The following is a 14286-nucleotide window of genomic DNA, read 5'->3' on the forward strand; positions in this document are numbered from 1 at the left end:
GACAAAAGGTATGGAGCAGCAATTTCTATAAAGGGTAGCAGCAGTTGCACTTGAAATTCAAAGTGCTGTATTAGTAAAAGCTGGGAATTGAGTAGAAGTAATGCAGTAGAGAGTAGAACATTACGGAGCTCAGTGATGAAGTAGCACAGCCTAATTGACAAAATGTCAAGCAAAGATAAGGAACCAAGTGAGTTAAGCAAGTGTCACCTGTATGTTAAAAGCTGAACCAAGGGCATAGCACGTCAGAGTTGTCTTCATGGGCAGTAATTGTACAAAAATTTACAGCCTCAGTTCTGCAAGAGGTAGTTAAGCATGAGTCACTGCAGCTAAACCTAGACTAAAGCTAGGCTTCAAAAGAACACTTGCATCATTTTATTGTGAGAGGGGTTTAAGTGCATATTTGGCTGAGCAGTAGAAACTAGAGATAGAAAAGTTTGAAACAGAGATATAGACTTGCTGAGTTTCACGTGGAATCCACTTTTGTGCTCCCAAAGGAAGCCATGTGACCTTTAGTTCTCATTGGAATCTAGTTCACCTTTGTTAAGATGCATCTCAACTAAGTCATCTAGGTTTGCAAGCTTGCCACACACACAATGAGCCCTCTTCATTGCCACAGCATGATTTGCGAGGCACTTTCAAATACTATATTTAGAAGTAGTTGCTGGGGAAGCAGCAGATTCTGGGAATCTTACAATCCCAACCACAGTTGCAAAGTATTGCAGCATGTAGATAAGTTGCGGAATGGACATAGTATGTACTTGGAAAATTGCCCCCAAAGCCCAACACGCATTGTTTCAAATGAGGAAGCCTCTCAAAAATGAGAGGCTTTTTAAAAAAAGGCTAGTCAAGAGGGACTTGACTCTTTAGGGTGTTTGCAAGTGATTGAAAAACATGATAAATATACATTCTCTGAGTATAAATATATATATTCTGATTTATTTCTTTACTGTATATATGTCCAGTTTATCACAGATTGAAAATGGCACAAACAAACTTGTGAAGGTGTTGGTATGGTTAGTGAGCTACATCAAGGAGGCTATAGAAGACTAAATAAAGCAGCTTCCTTTTAAAAGCAGAAATACCAAGGAAGAGAATACAAAAAAGTCCAAATGCTGGCAAAAGAAATGTAAGTGAAAAAAGCATTTGAGGTGCATAATGCTACACACATGACGATCATTAGAAGTTCTCAAATATGTTAAAAGCAGGAAACCAGCCAAAGGGGCAGTTAGTTCACTGAACAGCAAAGGAGTGGAAATAATTTCTTGAAGGAAGATTGAGATGGAAGAGAAGTTGAATGAATTACTGTAATTCTTTGCATCAGTCTTACAGGAAATATTGGACAGATACCCACACTTTAGCCGTTTTGGGGGTAGAGGGCATTTGAGGGAATTGAGGCAAGTAGAGGTGATGAGATGGGAAAGAGGACAGAACTGTATACAGTTCTTGTGTCCTCACATAAAAACAAACTATTGAGCTGGGGGAAAATGCAGTAAAGGGGGAAAGGATCAAGGGGTTCATGTACCTCTCCTGTGAAGAAAGAATTGGGGCTTTGCTCTCAATGAACCTACATCCAGAGTGCATTGAACAAAAGACTTCCACCCAACAAAATATTCTGGATGATATTTGGAAACCCACCTCATGCATACTAGGAAACAGTGTCTTTTAAAATGCAATTGCTATATGTATCTTCTCATAGCCAAGTGAATTAAGCAATCAAGACACTCAAAGTACTGGATGTACATCAGTGGTTGCTTATCCAGAGATAACTGTTTCTCAACCCAGTATGCAATCCTGTACACAGCTACCTGAGAGTAAGCCCCACTGAAGAAGAGGACCTTAGTTCTGAGTAAACACGTACAGGATTGTGCTCTCACTTTTTGTCTCCTGTAAGCAGACATATTAAAGGGTTAATCCGAATCTGAAGACATCCAGGACCACTTTTCTTCCCTTTTAGTTGATTAAAGGATTATTGATTCATTTGTCTTTAACATCTCTGGATAATAAACTATGTAAATAATTGCTATTGTCTCAGGAATTCGGAGTTAGGCAGCTATAATTCAGTGCAAACACACAAGGATAGGTACCTAAAATATGTATGGATTCTCTGTCCATGCAAACAGGAGTTGAGTTAGATATCTCCTGATTGCATAAATAAGTTCCAAGAAAAATTATGCCCCCCTCCATTCTAACAATGAAAGTGCCATTATGATGTAATTCATGTAGCTGTGTGTAATTCTTATAGCTGTAAGTGGAGGCCTTCAACACTTCTGAGTACTAGTAGTCTATTTTCAACTATGCCTAATTCTTCAAAGCAAATCACTGCCTCAAGTTTTAAAAGCAGAAGAACAGAGAGGTAAATTTGTATCACTAACAAGTATGTAGCTCTTCTAGGTTGAATACAAAATAAGTGTATATGATCTTGGATATAGCTGGATTTTTAATCACCTTTTAAATGTGTGCTTAACCATCCATCTCCACTCCTAATTCTTCCTCAGTACTACCTGTTCCCCTCCATCTCTGGATTAGATATTTTGTGTCACAAGTACACTCGGGGGTTTGTGGATGGGCTCACTTGAGTTGTATGGAGTTTTTTTTCTTGATCAGTTTCTCAATGCACCTCTGATACAACATAGTAGCTATGACGGTTGCCTTTTCCTGCCAGCATTCCTGCTCTTTTAACAACTACATAACAGAAAATGAAATGTGACAGATGACACTTCCCATCACTGCGTCTTCATGCTGGTATATAAAACTTTTCCAGTTGAATTTTTGACATGCACCGTTAGGCAAACCTTTCCCACCTATTTGAGACCTGTTTTTGCAAGACAAGTCAGAAAGGCTTTCCTTGATTGTTTTCTACTGCGGGAAAAAAAGGAGGTACATCTTAACAGCACCACCACAGCTTGCCCTCTCATAATTTACTTGTGCCCACACAGAGGTCTTTCTGGCACTACCACTGAGACGCTGCTTTGGTCTGGCAGTGTCAAAATGGAGAATGCAAGGCAGTACTTGGGGTTGACAAAACTTGGCTAACTGCCAAATCTGCTTTCATGGGGGACGTGAATGCTGGAACTCACTTTACAGGTCATAGGGATGAAGGTGAAATAAAACTCAGTTGATTGAATAAGCTACTCCTTGCAAGACCAGAAATGCTGGACTCATTTCTCATTTTTCTCAGGTTTAAAAAAAACAACCATGTAAACAATAATACGATGCTTATCTCAGGTAAAAGAAGCTTGTGGTTCCATCAAAAGCTATAGTAACCTCTAGGCAGCCCAAGTTAGCAAGGGCTATGTCTAGAACCCTCTGGAATTCCTTATCCACCTTGCCAGAAGATTGTCTTTCTGGTTGTGAAGTGAATCAATATGGTAAGAATGTGGACACGTCGCCTTTTTTCGAAGCTCTTTTCTAAGTGAAATAGAAAGCTGTATCAATTTTTAAACTTGTGGAATTGTCAGCAAATGATTGTTCAGTAAAAGGGATTAAATAACCTGCTTTGTGTACCTGAAAAGAGGAAACAAAACACCAAAACCACCTTTACAAAACCAGGAATTGTGTGATCTGTCAAGTGTCTAAGAAAGGCACAGCACCACTCCCTAAATCTCTCCAAAAATAGTTTTAAAAGGCTACACTATTTATAGGAATAAGAGTATGAACACTGAGACATTGGTGTAGTATTTTTATAATAACTCTCCTCTGGCTTGAGAGAAATATTTGTACTTAAATTTTGGTCATACAGATTGGATGATACTGACTTGCCACCCAGTCTCGTAACAATGAATGTGAATGCACATATCTCTGTCCCAATCCTGCTGTTCCAGCATAGTTACATGGAGACAAATCATGTCAATTCCCAATGGCACAGTTAAAATATTACTTTAATGTAGTATTTAAACATTTCCTGCCCCACATGACTGTGCAAGGATGGTGAAAGGGAGATAGGCATAGCACTGAGTGACTGTTCAGTTGGCATCTTCCAAACCAGCCCCTTAAGAACATTGGACTTGGATGTACATTTAAATTGCACCTTATGTGATAAATTTTTTGGCAAACAAAAAAAATCAAGCGCCCACTGAAAGATCTAGAAATGGGGGAAAGAGCTGTGCTTCTATCGTACTCTCTCAGTAAAGAGAAGCCAGCACTATTAACCTCTCCAGATCCTTGCAAGTATTGATAAGATTTAATCCATCTCAGTTAAAAGGTCCAAAGTCTGTCTTCACTTGTTATCATAAGACTGGTCTATATATGCAAGAGGTTAAGGTGAGGACTGATGTGATAGAATGAGAGTATCATGTTCAGGCTGACAATGGGGGACTCCTATTTTTTTGTGCCATTGGTTGAAACACACTGCAGTTAAGTACAGAACGCACTGCTTTAGCTGTGTAGAACACCAAGAAGTGATGAAGACCAGCAAGGTTGTACCTTACCTGAGAAGCTGATAATTGTCACAGCAAGCTTGAGCTGGGCAGTGGGGATGACCAAAGATCAAATCTAGAAATTCACTAGGTGGATTTAAGTAAGGCACTATTCTTTTGGCCTAGGTGCTGCCTCTAATATGAGGGAAAGAATAGTATTGGCCCATCTTATAGGACTGTTGTTGAAATCATGTATGCAGTGGCTTTGAACACTCAAGCAAAATGCAACATCAGTGCCAAGTGCTATTTCATTGACCTTCCACCACACCTTCTAAATGTGTTTAAACTCTGTTTTTCCCAGCACTGAAGTACATATATTCTCATTCATTTTGTTAAAACAGTGAGTAGTCTGTCTCCCTTCATATTAAACAAAGCCATCCTTCCTGCATTCGTCTCACACCATTGGAACTGGATCTGGGTTCTTTCTAGCAAAGCACTAAAAATAAAATCCTTGCTTCTTTGTGTGGAAAGGCTCCAAATAACTAAAAATGTTCTAAAGATTGTGAATCTATGAATCAGCCAGCACCCTCTATTGTTACTCCACCCACTGAACTGTGGAAACCTATTTTCCAATGCAACCTGTAAATATTTTGTTCGCTATGCTTCATGTATTGAGTTGTGGATAGAAAATTATATAATTTTATTGGGATTCTGAATCTATTTCACTCTCTCTCCCCCTCCTGCCCCCCTTTCATGCAGCATCTGGAATGCATGACTTCATCTGCTTTATTAATTTGGACCTTGGGAATGCTGGCTTTCTATCAAAACCTACTAAAATGTGCTGAGCAAACACCAGCGGAAGTGAGCTATACTGGAGCTTACATTTACAGCCCCCTTATATGCAAGCAAAGCTTCCCATGAGCTTCCTTTTTATGAGAACTTCTTTAACGATACAGCTTTGTTGTCTTTTACTAATTGGATTAGACACAGAGGGCACAACTAAGGCTCAAATAAATACTTTTAAACAACAGACCTTTTTAGTAACCTTCTAGAGACGTGCACTGCAGAAGCTCATTTTTTAAATGGCAGTTTTGCAGCCATTAACTCTGACAGTGATTGTTTCTTGGATGTCCTTGGATGTCATTCAGCTCAGATCCCCAGGAGATTTACTCGTGAGATTCATGCAAAGAGGAAAACAGATGCCTCTTCAGTCAACATGTACTTTTTTTTCTCCACTACCATAACTGGCAGGGTTTTTTGGTGTCTGTGCGTGTATGTGCATACTTTCCATAGATCATCATTGTTGTGTGTCTAACATATGTCCTTGAATAGCCAAAAGACTGCCTTTTCATTAACCCATTCTCCATCTCTAACATAATTTCTGAGTTTTGTAATGCAGAAACCAGTAAAGTCAGATATGAATTTTATCTGCTGATTGCCATAACTATTTTAGCATACATTGACAATAAATAGGAATAAAACACAAAAATCAATAGCATCAGTAATAAACAGTAATATCCAACATAAAACATCATGGTTCTACAATCAGTTTGACAATATATCTTATTAGAATGTATACGCATACCTAATTTTTGTGGCTGCTGATGGACCAATCTAGTAACAGTTTTTCTGGAAACACACGGTTAGAAAAAGTTTTTTTCTAAGATTTGTATAAGAGTACCATTCATGAGATGCAAGGCTCCACATCGAGAGGCAAGCTAGTGCCTGTATAGGCACACTGTATAGCTAGTGCTTGTGAGGGGCAAAATGGTGTTCTGTCCTCAAAGTCTTGAACACTGTCTCTTCAAAGTCTAAACCCACTATTCAATCTTCAGATATGGCATGGAACAACTACATAATAGCATTGTCCCAAATTTTGTGCAAATCTGTTGAAAAATGAGGTAGTTATAAATAAAAAATTTTCTGTCTAACCCAAGTTGGGAGACCCTAGATAAGGTTTGTGACTGAAGCACTTCCCTTGAAGCGTATCTCTCTGAACGATTTTCTTTATGATTTTTCTGAAGTGCATGTTTTTGTAACCTTGAAGAAAATTTGGTGTGTGTGTTTGATTGGCTTGTTGTTCCCTTCTATTAAGGGGTATACTTGGGTAGAGTAACATCAAGTCTGTTCATTGGGAGGGGGGTGTATGTGTGTTCTTGCTTCCACCAAACATGGCAGTTGCTATCAAAACCTTTGCACCAGGCAGGAGCTGGGAAGCACTACAGGCCAATGAGGAAGCAGTTGTCAGTCATGTCCTTCAAAGATCACAGTTGGGGGGGGGGATCTCTGGCCAGCCACAATCGGTGAGAATTGTGTGGGCAGAATTGCATTTGGGCCATCTGACTTTTTCCATTACCGCTGCTGAGTGGATCAGTGACAACCATGCAGTTCCATTTTTCCAGGTAAGCGATCAAGTGCCAGCAAGAGGAGAAGGAGGTCTTTTGGTAGAACACAGTAAGTCTGATCTTACGACCAGTGCAGCCTTCTATGAGCTTCCTGATCTGAAAAAAAGTTACCAAAATCAGACTCCCCAAATGTAGTTGTCTTAACCAACACCATGGCTAAATTCAATCACAGAGGCTTGCTAATCAATCAACTCCTGAGCTTGTTACCTGCACTCTCAGCCAGGTACAAAGACAAAAGAAGATCCATCTAGATGGGGAGGAAGCATAAAGGGCCATCAACTAAAAAGAGAGGTCCCTTGATGACCCTTGAACAGATTGTAGAAATAAGTGATATCCCAACTACCACATCCTCTACAAATGGAAGCATACCTGTTGTGACGCTCCTGATAGTGGAAGCACCACTGGGATGCCACTTTTGGCATTTGAAGAACACTTTGAAGGGGTGATGGAGACCAATCTACCCCATTCTTTGCAACTCCATGATGAAAGAGTTGATTAAAGCATGTTCTGAACTCTCCTGTTAAATCAATCAGATGTTAAAGTGCTTAACTTGGACTGGAGAATGATCTTGGCATTGAATGGTAATGAATATGACATATGGTCAAAACAATTTGGATTGAGTTCAAATGTAGAAAAATGTAGAATGGAGTTAAACATGCACTTATTTGGAAATAAGATTGGCTATTATCTGTATCCTTAATATCTAGATGAATTTGGTTTAGGTAAATCCTGGTTAGAGCTGTAATTTGGTGTGTAATAAGCAGGCAATTTTAATTTGTCTAGTCATATTTTAGACTATGACTTCTTGATGTATTTAATCAAAGTTGGTGTCATTCTATAATGAAATGATAGCGCAAGCCTATTTATGTATACTGAGAAGTATGTGAGGGGGAATTTAACTATGAATTCAGTGGGACTTACTCTCAGGTAAGTGAGAGTAAGTGCACCTCAGGATTTCAGTAATATTGAAAGCTCTAGAGACAGTTTTTAGTAGGAGATGACTGGTGGGCCACTGTGAGATATAGGAAGCTGGACTAGATGGGCCCTTGACCTGATCCAACGGGGCTCTTCTTATGTTCTTATGTAGTATGCATTTTCTTATGCAACTTGTTACAGAATTTCCCAAATCTGAAATGTGTCATTTCATACAAGTATGTGTCCCTTTTATTTATATTGTTAAAGATCATTGTAAATATGCATCCCTAACATAGTGGAGTCTGTGTTATTGATATGTTCTTGATATTTCCCAAGCCATTTAGAGAAATAGGTTGTACCATGTAGACATGGGAAGTTATTTATTTGATCCTGGAATTCATGGTAATGGCTATGTATAGTTTGTGACAGAACACATATTTTACATATTAAAGCAGTGGTTCTCAAACTTTTAGCACTAGGACCACTTTTTAGAATGAGAGTCTGTCAAGACCGACTGGAAGTGATGTCATGACCAGAAGTGACATTATCAAGCAGGAAAATTTTGAACAATCCTAGGCTACAATTCTACCCACACTTACCCACGAATAAGTCCCATTTACTATTTTTATTAAAGCATATACAGAGTAGCCTGTTAAATGTACAGATCTGTAACATTTCCCCAAATGCAGTCACATACCTTAGTAGCATTAAGTAATAGATTAAAAATAAAATATTGAAATGAATGGGGACCTACCTTGTGGGTCCCGACCTCCAGTTTGACCAACACTCAATATTGGGGACTTTCCTAAACCTAGCTAGACTCTTTAAGAATCTTGATTATTAAAGAGTCTAGCTAGGGTTTGGAAAGTCCCCAATATTTTCTTCTGTTTCTTTCCCTCTAAATTCTGTTTTTTTTCTGCATAATTGTCAAAGAGAGGAATCTTGGCCTTCACAATGTCAGGCAACTTTTATAATGCTTCCTACCCTCACAGATTAAGATGTTTGATTAATGCATTGGAGCCTAGTCATTCACTAGTTATTCCTGGATGAAGTGCAGAGCTTTGTTCAGTTGGTGTACATCAGTACAGCACATCAGAGGTCAAGCTTATGTTCTCCTCAGTGAGATCATATCCTGGAAATATCAAAAAGAGTCAAATACAAGAACAGTGTCAAAAGCACAGAACAAACTATATTACTGCTCAAATGAGCGTCAGTGTTGCCTTTTCCTGAAGTGGAAGTATTAGAGTGGGGGCAGGTGTTTCTATTAAAACACAATTTGAATTCATGGTGTAAGGGTAAATATATTTCTGGCTGCGGATAATCGCTCCTCCCTTACTTGATGCTATTTTATATGGGAAAGCAGACACACATCAGTATGGGGATGCCACACTTGCCAAAGTGCCTACCTAAGTGGGCAAAAATCATGTGACTGATTCCCCATAAAATGTCAGAACTGCATAATTTTGGCCTGCTCATGTTGGATTTATGCACACTTAATACATGGCATTCCTGGATACACAAGCCGGGACATCGGAGGCAGGGCAAATGTGCTGAGTGGTTGGGAAAGACAGGCACTCTCTTGCTTGCCCATCATGCAGTAGGCCAGATCAAGAAAGAATCATTGTCCAATCTTTGCCCCACCAGTGTCAATGAATTACCAATTCAGCCAATATCTACTATCATGAAAGGAACAAGAAGACCTGTCAAATCCCTGATTCTCATCAGACCCCACAAGAGTCACTGATGATGGTAGATCCATTTAAAGTACTAAAGCAGTAACTGATAAAAATATTTTATATTTGGTTGGTTGGTTGATGCTTCATGCTCAGCCATAGCCTGCCAAGAAGTTTGTCATCCTATATAGACTCAAAAGTACTTCAGGGATGTCGGCTGGGTTATTGATCATATGGGGTTTTTTATGCACGGTTTGCTTCCAAATTAACCATAATAGAAGGTGGTTCCATAATATGCTGTTACCCTAGATGGAATGTGACTTATCAAGTTATATGTTAAAACATGGGCTTCTATAATGGAAATATTGACATGATACACTGGACACCCTACTCAGCAAGAAGCTTTCTATAGTGCTGGATTAATCCTAGCAAATTACATCTCAACAGCTTTAAAAAGGAATAAGCAATTTGAGTGTTTAAAGGCCTTCTGAATACTTATTTCCACTGTACTGCAGAGAAAGGATAGCTGCCTGAAACACTAAATGCTTGGAAATTACTGTACAAAGAGATACTGTTTAAATAGCTTTATTTAGCAGCATTGAAGTATATTGCCACTAGGAAGAAGAGGAGGGGCAAGGAGAATGGAGGCTTAGATATGTTTACAAAGGTCAAAAGAAATTTTCCTGAAGTTAGGCCAACTCTGATATCGGCCATTGAAACAAATGTGGTTATGCGGACCTGCTTCTGAATTGGTTTTTACTGAACGATTGTATACAGTAGTTACTTTCTACATGGGTTGTCTGAAAAATCTCACAATTAAATATTTCCTGTGGAAGGTCCTACAATGTCATTCTGGATTATGTTTAGTTAATAAAAGGTCAATAAATACTGAAAACTTGATTGTTTTCAGGAACCCTAAGCAATGGGTTGCGAGCATATCTGGCCCAAAACACTGGGAGATGCTGCTCCTGGGAGGGTCCAAGACAGCCCTCTGCCAGTATGGGGCAGGTCTGTGTCTGCTGGCCACACACCTCACTGGCTATAGATTTGGCATTAGTGTGAAAGGAACCTGCAGACACAGACAGCTCCTCTGTGTGACGGAGAACCCTGGGGCAATGAGGACTCCTAGTTGTGTACAGTCGTTCTACACAAAAACCAAATATGTGGACTTTGCTGGCATGGTTAATATGTGTGTTGAGTAGTGGGGTGGGAGTGTGGTCCTCATGCACCTCTACATGTTCCAAGTGGGTGGGTGTTGTGTTAAAGTTCCGTGCATCTGCATATACGAGGTAGGTGAGCATTATGACCACCTTGTAAATTGATGATTGAAAAGAGGTTTGAACCCAGGACTTCACAGATCAGATTCAGTTGTCAAGCTCCAATTATTCATAATATAATATTTTTGGGAGTACTCTTACTTACACTGAAATGTCTCTAGAAGTAGAAGCGATTTACCATTCCAAGTACACACAGTGAAAGGAGTTCTGTGTGTAGCAAGCAAACGGTTGCTGGCAAAAACACCGAGCTGAGCGCAAGGCAAAGGCCAGCAAAAGCAAGGGTAAATATTTTTGCTGACTGAGGAGCGTCAGGAAGTGGAGAGAAGAGCACCTGGGGGATTCTGAGGAGCTGGCACCATTTGGAGGATTTAGGGATACAGACGTCTCTTTCATGTACAGCCGCGAGTGACAGAGGCGATCACAAGACCACCAGGCATTGAATCAAACAATGTATAACACACACCCGTATTGCTTTATAACTGGGAAGGGCTTTGTTCAGCAAGCAACGGAGGGACTGCACATTTCCTTGGAAGCACTGCTGAAAATAATGAGCGCACACAGATGAGGAGGACATAAATGCCAGATTTTCTGAAAAGCAATCTGTTGTACAAGTACTTTAGCCTGGGCTATTGTCAGACGGGAAACAGGCAAGAGGAAATTGATGTACTTATATTTTTCACAGAGCTGACTGGCCAAAATTAAGCTAAAACAAAAGGCCATTTTTGTCCACATCTCCCAAACAGAGCTCGTCTCTTTCAAGACAACAGCGAGCTAGAAATGTAGAAGACCTCCTGTCTCATTTCCTTTGCATTGTTGCCATGCGAGAGAGATCTGTTTTGTGTATGTGTCTGTCTCTATTCAGCCCATGAACTGTCATCTCCTCTATGGCCAGGAGCCAAAGAATGATTTGAGGTGTGCCCAAGAGCTTGCGCATACTCAGTAGGATTTTTGTCTTTTCTCTTTGAACATCAAAACCCCTCATGTCCTATACAAACAAGCTGCTTTTGAAGGTCCCCTTAGTTTCAAAGGACATGTGGCGGGCAGGGGGCTGCTGCTTGAGAAGAAAAAACACATCTCCTTGGGTGTGTGGAAGTTGGGTTACGATTATTGCTACCCTTTATTATTTTAGATCTACCCCCATGACATGTTAATGTATCTTAATCTTATGTATCAATAATAATTAAAAAGTCATGTACAATATATAGTGAAATATAGAATTGGGAAACAAAGAAACCTACAATCTATTGCAAGATACCAGCAGAATAAAACATGTAGGAAAGACAAGTGAGAAGAGAATCAAGGTGGTGGCGAGTGGAGGTGGTGGGCATGCAGAGGGCAGAGGTTCACTCTTCTTTGCATGTCTGCCACCTAAAGCAGTCCCTTCATGTGCCAGTTCATGAGCAGATTATGCTTGCCTCCTGCAAGTAACGCTTGGGACAACTTCCAGTGAATGGAGTTCTTGGGCAGACTGGAATGGGAAGAAATAATTCTGAAGAAATTCTGGTTCCAGGCCCCTTTTGGGTTTTAAAAGTCAGTGTTTGCACTTTGAATTGAGCCCAGAAGCAAAATGTATGTATTTACTGTATTTCTACCCAGACTTTCTCCCCGAATGGACCCAAGTTGGCAAATGGTAGCTAATGAAACAAACAATATATAGTGAAATATAGAATGATCAGTGAAGCGAATGTATGATGAGACTAAGGAAGTGGAGGAAAGGCTGGGCAGAAATATATTAAATAAATATGCTCTGAAGACAACTCAACCATTTGGCCACTGCCTTTGGAACTATGGTTGGCAACCTTCAGTCTCGAAAGACTACAGTATAAGCCTACAGCACCCAGTATTCCCAGGCAATCTCCCATCCAAGTACTAACCAGACCTGACCCTGCTTAGCTTCCGAGATCAGACAAGACAGGTTTCCATGTATAGGTCTTGGGATTCAAGCCTATATTCTTCCATTTTTAGTTTAACATCCCTGCAAAAGGTATTGGCAGTATGAAAGTTAAACAAATTACTTTCCTAGTCTCCCTTTGTGATAATAGTGCAGCTCAATTTTTCCACATGTTTCGTAAATTAATATTGTGTGTACACCAGTCAGGACCCATAGCCTTGGCTTCACCACGTCCAAAAGACTTCCTTCCTGTCCAGAAATAGCAACCTTAGGAACTGGTTCTATGTCCAAACAATTTACATTCTAAAAGCAAGGCAGTGAGGAAGAGACTATAAAGAGCAGGAAAGAGTAAAGTATGCATCATACTTGGATTCATTGCAGGTTGAGTGGAAAAGCAGTACAATTTTTTTTTTCTTCCAAATTGTACTAAAATGGAAGTTGCAAATTTCAAGGAAAAGGTTTGAAAAGATGGTGTAGGAGATAAATTGCATGTAGCCACTGGAATGGCAGCCTGGAATAAATGATGATCCTCATGTTCTTGTGGCTGGGAGGGACCCACAGAGTTATTGGCAGCGGAACCCAAGTGGCTGTGCATGAAGTGAGGCTTGGTGATATGAGGTGGCTAATGCACAGAGCCTTCTGGATAATGTTTACCCTCATGTTTTTTAAACAGGATGAGCAGTGGTGGACTGAAGAACATTCCAAAAGAGGGAATGTTGTGATCTTCCAGAATTAAAACAAGGACTTGGGTCAAGTACTGATGGAAAGAACTTTGATTGGGGGGGGGGTTTCTTTTTATTGCAAGGACAAATGACAGACCTTGTCCGTATACAAAGGAAGCATATGTCTTATCTAGAATGGTTGTCTTTTTTTTTTCTTTCTGATCAAAGACCTATCTTTAGCCCAAGCTACATGTATCTAGCTTCACATTTTTACCATTTAAGAATAATAATAATTAATACAAGTATTTATATACCGCCTTTCTTGGTCATCAGATTTCTCCTCAGACTTTATTCAAGGCAGTTTACATAGGCAGGCTATTTAAATCCCCGCAGGGATTTTTACAATTGAAAGAAGGTTCTATCTTTCAAGAACCATAACATTCAGATGTTTCTTTCTGATCTGGTTTCACATTCTGGCCTCCATCCTCCCACGCTCAGAGCAGATGGAATACCTCCGCTTCAGCTTGTCAGCTGCTTCAGGGTCACACGGTGCTGGTGGCCTCGAACTGGCGACCTTGTGGATGTTATCTTCAGGCAAATGGAGGCTCTACCCTCTAGACCAGACCTCCTGCCCATTTATGTTAGCTTGTCTTTGTTCTCCCTCCCCACTTTTGTCTCTTCCTTTCTCTTCCAAGCCTAAACTGAACAAACATTGTGGTGGTGACACTTGAGCAAATTAAATAGGGCCATGACCCAGGTGTTTGTCCCAGCCCTCCAAGACTGATGGCTAAGAAGAATATAAGTTGACCCTCTTGTCTTCATATCAGGTAGTCCGCTTTGAACGTACACATTTCCTACGCAGAAAACAAACAAACCGCACCACACACTTTGGTGCAGGAAAAAACAAAGTGTAAAAACTGTACACCGATTGCAGTTGTTGCACTGAGTTGCATGGGCGGGCTCCAGGAAGTCATGTTTGGCCATGGCCCCACTCTTCATCTACACTGTGCATATATGCTACAATTGAGAGGGCAATGGACAGTTATGGTGATCTACTTTCCATTCTTCAAGAAAGTGGTTTTTGTACAGAAAAAAGCAGGCAGCTCTG

The sequence above is a fragment of the Tiliqua scincoides genome, chromosome 3 (genome assembly GCF_035046505.1).
Source record: "Tiliqua scincoides isolate rTilSci1 chromosome 3, rTilSci1.hap2, whole genome shotgun sequence".
Classification (NCBI taxonomy): domain Eukaryota; kingdom Metazoa; phylum Chordata; class Lepidosauria; order Squamata; family Scincidae; genus Tiliqua; species Tiliqua scincoides.